Source organism: Herpailurus yagouaroundi, unplaced genomic scaffold (assembly GCF_014898765.1).
Source record: "Herpailurus yagouaroundi ecotype Mexico unplaced genomic scaffold, PumYag 190, whole genome shotgun sequence".
Classification (NCBI taxonomy): Eukaryota; Metazoa; Chordata; class Mammalia; order Carnivora; family Felidae; genus Herpailurus; species Herpailurus yagouaroundi.
This window is the reverse complement of record NW_024412421.1, coordinates 17,940,916-17,949,370: the sequence shown is the minus strand read 5'-3', so window position 1 is coordinate 17,949,370 and position 8,455 is coordinate 17,940,916. Positions and strand designations below refer to the sequence as shown.

General features: G+C 47.2%; 1 long non-coding RNA gene across 1 annotated transcript in view; it reads left to right on the top strand.

Annotated features, from left to right (window-relative positions):
* The first annotated feature begins 5,983 nt into the window (after positions 1–5,983).
* Positions 5,984–8,455, top strand: part of LOC121045400 (uncharacterized) — a 130,644-nt gene continuing 128,172 nt past the window's right edge. The window contains exon 1 of the long non-coding RNA XR_005797739.1: positions 5,984–6,068. This is a non-coding gene — a long non-coding RNA (uncharacterized LOC121045400). The remainder of the gene's footprint in view (positions 6,069–8,455) is intronic.

The window sequence follows — 8,455 nt, the reverse complement described above, 5'->3', positions numbered from 1 at the left end:
TGAGGAGTCCCTTCTAGTGGGAGAAATGGCAGGGGACAGAGAAGGATCCAGCACTTGATGGCAGGAGACCTTGATTCTAGCCTGGGCTTTGCCGACGCCTGACCTCAGAGCAGCCTCTGTCTCGCTCAGCGTCATCACCGGGTCCCCTGGAGGCTGTCTGGTGCAGAGTAGGCCCTTAGTAATCACATCCTCAACATTTGCTCTTGTTGGATGAACTGACCTCCTGAAACTCCTTGGGCCCCAGTGTCCTTATCTATAAAATGGGGACAAGGAAGGGTCAAGGTGATGTACAGCAAGCGCTGGTTCCAGTGTTTACATGTGGTCAGTACTTGGGATCACGTTACCATTTTTATTGTGTGATTCCGGTCCATCCACTTCCAGGGGAGAGCTCCACCTGCTCCTCGAGTTTGGGGTTCAGCACTGGATGGTGAGCAGAGCTGAGAAGCACTGAGTGCCTGCTCTGTGCCCTGCATGTGGCCTGTGCTGTCACATTTTATTCTCCGAGCAGTCCTGGGAGACAGACTAAGTATCATCCCTGAGTTATACTTGGCCTGGCCCCGGGCAGGAAAGGGGTTTCCATGAGGTCACTTGGTTAGTTAATCGCATGGCTAGGTTTCACTCTCCACCTTTGCCTGATTCCACAGTGGGTGCTTTTCCCACTGCCCCCCACCCCCAGCTGCCTGCCAGGATGGGGGTTGTTTGGTTTACCTGCCAAGGTCTATCCACTCACTTGTGACCCAGAGCCATCCTTGTCATGACCAGGCCTGTGCTGCAGAGAAAGTAGGCACACTGGGACCCTGGGGCTCCCAAGTCCCAAACTGGGGGTCCTGTTGCCCCCTCTGGCACCCCTGGAAGGACAGTATGCATCAGGCCAATGGGTATTGGCAGAAAAATAACCCCAGCGTCATCACAGCCTCTAACTGTGTTTGATCCAATGGCTAATGAGGTCATTAGCAAAGGAGAGTAATTGTAGGTATGCCTCACCCCCCTGGTTGCCTCCAGATCAATGGCCGCTTATCATCTTCTGGCTTCTCCACCTGGGATGCAGGCAGTGGCATGATTGGTCTGGCATCAATTCTTGGGAAGGTAAACACAGTTCGTAACTATCCCTGGTGCTGGTCGATGCCCTCCAGGGTCTTCCTGTGGTTGGAACTCACAGCTCCCTGGGGCCTCTGCCAGGAAATGGGCCCCAGTATCTCTGTATTCACAGCATGTGACACGCTACACCCCAGGGCACATGGGAGATGGCACGTTTGGTCCCAAAGGCACCCAGCAAGCCTTCTCCTTGAAACAGCACCAGCTAGACAGAATCAATTTCCCATTGACTTTCAGCCCCATCTCAGACACAGTGTAATTCTTGTCTGAGGGTTTATAAAGGCCATTGACTGTCTTATAAAAGATTTAAACACTTACCTTGTGGCATGTGGGAGCTCTATCTATCACGGTGCCTTTTTGACAATTTGTGGGGGTGGGGATGGGTTGGGGGAGGGGCAGCTGGCGTTCCCACGGCAGGTGTGGTTCAGACAGTCAGTGCCTGCTGGACCTGCTGGACAGAGTGTGGATGGATCATTCGGAGGACCCTCCTAATTCATTACCCGGGAGGCTCTTCTCCACAGTGAGTCAGGCTCCCTGTGCCCCATTTTGCGAAGAAATCACATGTGACACAAGATAATCTTTCCTCCAACATTGCCTCTCCTGGAACCAAAGCACATAACTGGGACATGTTTGGAACCAGAGGCATCTTTTTATCTAGCACAAAGGATTTGCTAGGTAACAGCAATGGAACAATAATGATAACCCTTTGCAGTTGGTTAGCCCCTCTCCATAAGCTGTGTCCCTATCTAGTCTCCTTTTACCTATGGAATAACTCTGGAAGGTAGGTGGAGCCACAATTGTTATGTTCATTTTACAGACAGGGAAACTGAGTTTCAATGAGGTTAGGTGTGTATTTGACCAAGATAATCTCAATCCTCAGCACTATTTTCCAACTTCCCTTTCTCCTATGCTTAACTGCCTATTCTCTTTTTATCCAGCGTCTCTGTAGCCATGTGATTCTTAGGGAAAAAGAGAGGACAGGGATGATGGGATTCATTTCCTGAAGTAGCTCAGTCCAGGGGGTGATAGAGACCAGGAGCTGGGTAACTGCATTTCAGTTTTTAATGCTATAATAGCTTTATGGTCAAGGAAAATGGGAGGATTGGGAAACGGATGATCAGAGCTCTGTGGTGGGCAGAAGAGTTGGTGATCAGGCAACATGGTGTCAGAACATAAGCACAGGTGCTAGGGCATGAGGACACCCAACCTGCTGGGGAATTGCAACAGTGACAAGTGTTAGGGGGGAGACTCATGAGTCGCAGGGTAGGGAGTGAGAGAGGAGCATGATCTGGCCTCCTTATCCCCTCTGATGGCATTTCCCATGCCTCTCCCTCTTGTTAACTTTCTTTTGTCCACACTGGCCTCCATGCTATTTCCCAGGAACCTCAGGGCCTTTGCACTGGCTCCTCCCATTGCCTAGAATAATCTTTCCTAGAATAGAATAGACTTACAACACTACCTCCTTCAAGTCTTTACTCCAATGTCATTTTCTCAGGATGATTCTGACCACCAAGTTTATACTTAAAAGCCTTCCACCCTACCCCCAGCATGCCCGACCTCCTCTCTCTATCTTCCGTCTTATTTTTTCCATAGCATTTACCACCTTCTAACATACTATGTAATTTACATACTTATTATGGATATTACTTACTGCTTTCTTCATCAACTAGAATGTAAGCTCTGTGAAGACAGGAGTCATTGCTTTGGATTTATCCAAAGTGCCTAGAACAATGCCTGGCATGGCGTAGATACTCAATAAATAGTTGTTGAGTAGATGAATTAATGAATGATTGGTGTTCAATGCTTAGCAAGGTGAAGGGCTGGGATTCATTGTTGTGAACAATGGGGAGGTTGAACTTTATTAGGGACAATGGAACTGAAGGAAGTTAATCAGAGGGGTTATGTGTTTATATTTTATGTAGGTTATGTGGAAGGGAAGATAGGGATTAGGGAGACCTAATCCAAGTTTAGGATCAAGAGGTTTGGAGCCAGGTGAGGAGTGTGGGGACGAGGAAGAGGGAGACATATCATGGAGATTAGACAGACTTGGCTCCATGGGCTGCTTTGAAAGCAGGACTGAAGCTGATTCCTCGGTTTGAAGTTGGCCAACTGGGTGGAGAAGCTGGTCATTCACTGACTCTGAGACCAATGCTTGTGTGTTTGTGCGTGCAGGTGTGTGTGTGTGTGCGCATACTCAAGGGAGGCTGGTCTATGCTGGGTTGCAGGCTGTACCAGCCATGTCAATGGCACTGTGCATCTGACTTGGATGTTGGGAGCCATTTAGTGTGGAACTGACTGTGCTACCAGAAGCCTGGAGTGATGCATAATTGTCTACTGGTGGGAGGGAAAAAAATCAAACAGCAGAGTGATTATCTGACTGTCTTCTGCTTGGTGTTCTAGGGCTGGACTGAAGGCCTTGATGAAAATACGGTCTGACTCAGAGAGGGAACTCAGTCTCCCGAGGGGGTCTCCTGTGGGGCCAAGCTCAGGCTCAGTGTGTCCTCTTTCCCCTTCATCTCATGCTTCATCCATTGTGGCTGCATGTATGCCATCCCTACTCCTCCCCTTGGAGTCCTCCCCTCTTCCTTTCCCTCCTCCTCCTCCTCCTCCTCCTCTGTCTGTGTGGTTGCTTGTGGCCCCTAGACCTTCTTACTGATCACAGCCTCTGTGCTAACAACACACTGTTAACAACTAAGGGGCCTCTCACACTGGACCATGTGGACTTTCGGCACCTGTGGGCAGACACCCCCACACCACAGTGGCAAGAGACCACCAGGTTTTGGTCCCAACTCAGCTATGGACACTGGAAGTGGGACTTGAAGAGAGTTCCCTTTCATTTTGGAATTTCAGGGTCCTCATCTGGAAAGAAGCATAGAAATAGCTGCCTCAGTCAGAATGCTGGAATCTTAGAGTTGACGGTCGGAATGAATAGTTGGATTTGCTGTGGTCAGGAGGAAGGACTTTTTTTTTTTTTTTTTTAATTTTTTTTTTTTCAAGGTTTATTTATTTTTGGGACAGAGAGAGACAGAGCATGAACGGGCGAGGGGCAGAGAGAGAGGGAGACACAGAATCGGAAACAGGCTCCAGGCTCTGAGCCATCAGCCCAGAGCCCGACGCGGGGCTCGAACTCACGGACCGCGAGATCGTGACCTGGCTGAAGTCGGACGCTTAACCGACTGCGCCACCCAGGCGCCCCAGGAAGGACGTTTTGATCTTGCATTTGCAGATGTCACGTGAGATCACATCTGGGTCATATGAAAGTCCCCTCTCACAGCATCTTTGTTGAGTGGTACCTTCTGCACTGAGAAACATCTCAAGAAATAACCATATAAAATCTGTTCTTAAGGACATTAGGTCATAAAAGCATTCCAATATTTGATGAATTTTCTGTGAAATGCCAACATTTGATGAGTTTCCTCTGAAAGTTTTGAAACACTTTTAATGTCCTACTGAAAGCATTTTGTAGAAGAAGTACACTTAGATCTATAGTCTCCATACTTCAGTTAGCCCTTATGGTGGCCACATGCACTACACCCAGATCTTAAGAACCTTCCTTGTACATCATGCAGAAGGGAGCGGATCTGCCTGCAATATAGTGGGAACCACTTCAGGATGCTGAGCAAGGAGAGAAACATTCCTCCTTTGCCTCTTTTCCCTCTTTGGCATGGAGTAGAGGCCAGATCGCAGAGAAGTGTGATTGAGATGTCTTTGGATGAGTTTGGAAGGTTGGGGTACGTTGAATGGAGAGATGGAACAGAATTAAAAGCTGCTGTGCATGAAGCATCAGAGTTGATGGAACTTTTGGATTCTTAGGTAGGAGAAGTGAGGAAGAGAAGGGAGTCAAGTGAAGCTCCGTGTTTGTTATTGACCTTCTTAGAGAAATAGCTTGGAAAATTGGTCTGTACAGCTAGTGGAAGGTAGAGGAGCAGAGAGTACAAGTATAGACAGTGCTTTGAAGGAGCATATCTGTGTGAGGGAGCTGGAGGGAGGTAGAGGCTCAAGGGAGATTTTCCTTTTGTTTTTGAGGTATGGGAAGTCCAAGCATATTTACATGCTGATGGAAGGGGTCTTTGCTGGGGGGTCACCTGGCAGGGCAGAATACAGAAGTGATAACTGATGGGCAAGACTCCTGAGCGGTACATGGTACAGAGGAAGGAAGAAGCACACTCATCTTCCTCTGAGGAGGAGGATGTGGTAGGAAGAAATGGAAAGCATTCCAAATTTGTGGGTAATGAAACAAAACAGAGAGTTTATATGTAATCCCTGTCTGATCAGTCTGAAGTAGGAAGCAAGGTGCTCTTCTGTGAGACAGGGGAACCAAGTGGGGCTGGGGCTTGGGAGAATGTAGCAGGTCAACTTAGAACAATGGAGGTGAGCTGCCTGAGGCCCAAGGGGTGTTAATGCTGCAGCTGGGATGGGGCCCGGCATAGGGCGTCCCTGGGTCATTATCCCCGGCATAAAATGGGAACTGATAGGGCAGCAGCAGAAGCAGATGGCTGCTTTGTCCCGTGGTTCTACTTATGGGAAGTATGGCTGGGGAGCTATAGAGCAAGGAGCCAGAGAATTAATGAAATGATGGTTTAGAGCCATGGGATTAAGAGAAGTCTGGAACAGGGAGCTGATATGCATAGAGAACTCAAAGAGTGGGATACCATGATAAGGTCAGACAAAAGATGGTAGATGGTTAAAAGAGCTGAGAATACCTAGGCTGTGGTCAGATGTTAGATTTTTAAGATTTCAAAGCCAGAAACTTCCTGGGTGGTGACCATAAGATCTAGGGTCTGGCAGCTGATGGGGAGGTAAAAATGGTCACTAACATTACACTAAATACAACCCTAAGTGCTTTAGATGGCTTTTCCCCTTTAATCTCATGGAAATTCTTATTTTACAGGGAAGAGACTGAGGCAGAGAGGGAAGAAACAGATTGATGAAGGAGCCACAAATGAGTCATCGTTCGAGGCTGGGACGTGAAGGTAGGGGGTCTTTTCCATTCTCAGCCGCTTCTCACAACACCATGATAGCAGTTGGCTGAGTCAGCTCTGCACGTTAATGTCCCTCAGGATGATGGCGGTGGTTGGGTGGAGAGGAAGAGGATGAAACAGGAATTGAATCTTCCACGAAACATTGGCCTATACCCACATGACAGCTGTAGTATCTCTGTGCCCTCATTGGATTCACCACCTTCCCATATGGGCCAAGTCAGCTAGCTCTGTGCCTCAAAGGCTGATAAGCTTCATCCTGGGCACATGTGTCACGTTTGCGGCCGATGCTCAGGTTCCTGATGCACTGGCTCCATGGCTGGCTACTGGAAGCTGGTCTTGGCAGTGGATTCAAGTCCCAGCCATTAGTGGTGGAAACTGGAGAATTGGAGGGATCAACCTTGGAACGTCACTATTGTCCCAGGAGGGAGAGTCACCCACAAGAAAAGTGCTGTTAAGCAGGATTGTGCATTGATGGGGGAGAGTGAGTGGCCTCTGTGTTCCTCACCGCATTCCTTCATCAGACCCCGACGTATAGTGTCCGTGGGGCCATGTTTTCAAGGGGGTGTTAGTGCCACAGGCACCTTTCAAATTATGTGGTTGCTTTCCTCAGAATAACCATCCTAGATGCACTCCCGGTCTGGATCCAGGCGAGTGTTCTTTGTGAATACTCTTGTTGTTCACAAAGTTTGTCCATTTATGCCTCTTGGTTGCTTTAAAAATCTTGTAATTTACATCCTTTTTCCTCTCTGTTTATCCCATCACAAAGAGGATAGCATGGCATGGTAGAAATGTCTGTATTTGCCTGTGTATTCAGCCCCTATTAATTGGATTCTTCAACAGACACAGAAACATGTGTTTGGGAGACAGGTTGGCTTGGATTTAATCCTCGTTGTGTGCTATCTGTGCAGGCAGGTGGCACATCAGATCATATTTTGGATGTCACAAGTGAGTGGTTTTTAACCTGTAAATGATAGGGGCATTCTGTGACCATGGGGGAATGTATTATACTCTTGGATCCAATGCTCAGTTTGTTTTTCTGTACAATGGGGCTTTTGTATCAACTTGGCCCGGTGTTTATGAGAAATCAGTAAGAGAATATTGTTGAGAGTCCAGTGCAGTGCCTGGCGTATGGCTCATCCCAATCTGTTGATTCCTCCTCCTTCAAATCACATACTTATTTTAAGTGACAGAGAAATGCCATTTCCCTGGATATAAAAAAACAAAACAAAACAAAACAAAACCCGCATTCCCTACTGGCCACTGCTCTGCAACCAGTATGTCTGAATCATCCAGGCCTGTTCTGCGCTGACAGCTTCCATTTCAGGACTTCTGGACCTGGAATAAGGTCATCGGGTCTGGCGGGGCCCATTCTCGCTTTGGCTTTGTGGGAAGTCGCTGTTCTGCCTTAGCCTTGCTGGGTGTTTCAGCTTGGATATTCTGTCATCCGGCTTCACGTCCTGCCTCTTCTCACACACGTTGCGCCATTTGTTCAAACATAAGAAACGCTGTGATTCTGTGAAAAGAGCAAAGCATTTCGAGCTTTGCCACCTGGGCTTGGCTCCTGGCTTTCAACCTTTCTAAGTGTCTATTAAGAGCAACTCCACACAGTGCTTATGAAGTCCGGTGACATAAGGCATGTGAAAATTCCGTGAAAAATGTGAAAAGCTAGATGGAGATTAGTTACAGTTTTATTTATTATTATCCTTTAATTTATATACCAACACCTACCTTTTGAGGCTGGGCTGCAAGAATGTCACAGATGGTTTGTTAAAATATCATTAATATGTCAGGCAATTAATAGAGAATGGGAGTACAATTTACTCCCCGTTTGTGCATTAGTTATTTACCTTTAATGTTAAGCAGTATTTGTTGGTCTGGCCTGTTGGGCTATGGATAGGGAAGTTTTGAGAATCTATTTTCAGGGTTTTTTTTTCTTTTTTTTTTTTAGTAGCTTAAAAGGTCCATGCATCATCCTCAATGACTTTAATGGAGATTAAGTGAACGAAGTTCACAATATTGTCAATGGTAATTAAAAAAACAACTTCAGATCTGTCAGACTCATTGTGTTAGGAATGGTAAGAAAAGTCAGTGATCTGGCTTCGGAGCTGAACATGATAATCACCCCAGGTTCCCCTTCTGCTTTGTGTCTGTGCCACCCACAATGCTTATCCTGCACACTCTATCCTTACTGTATCCTCTTCTCCAGAATCTGTCATGGCTCCCTATTGCCTGATGGGTCCTTCAGAGTCCTGCCTGTGCCATCTCTGACAATACTGTCCTGCTTTTTCCCATTTGTAATCTGTGTTCCGGTGTTTCCAAGATTTACTGTCACCTTGATTGTTAATTTCTGTAAGAGCACACCTGAGGGTGGAGAGGGG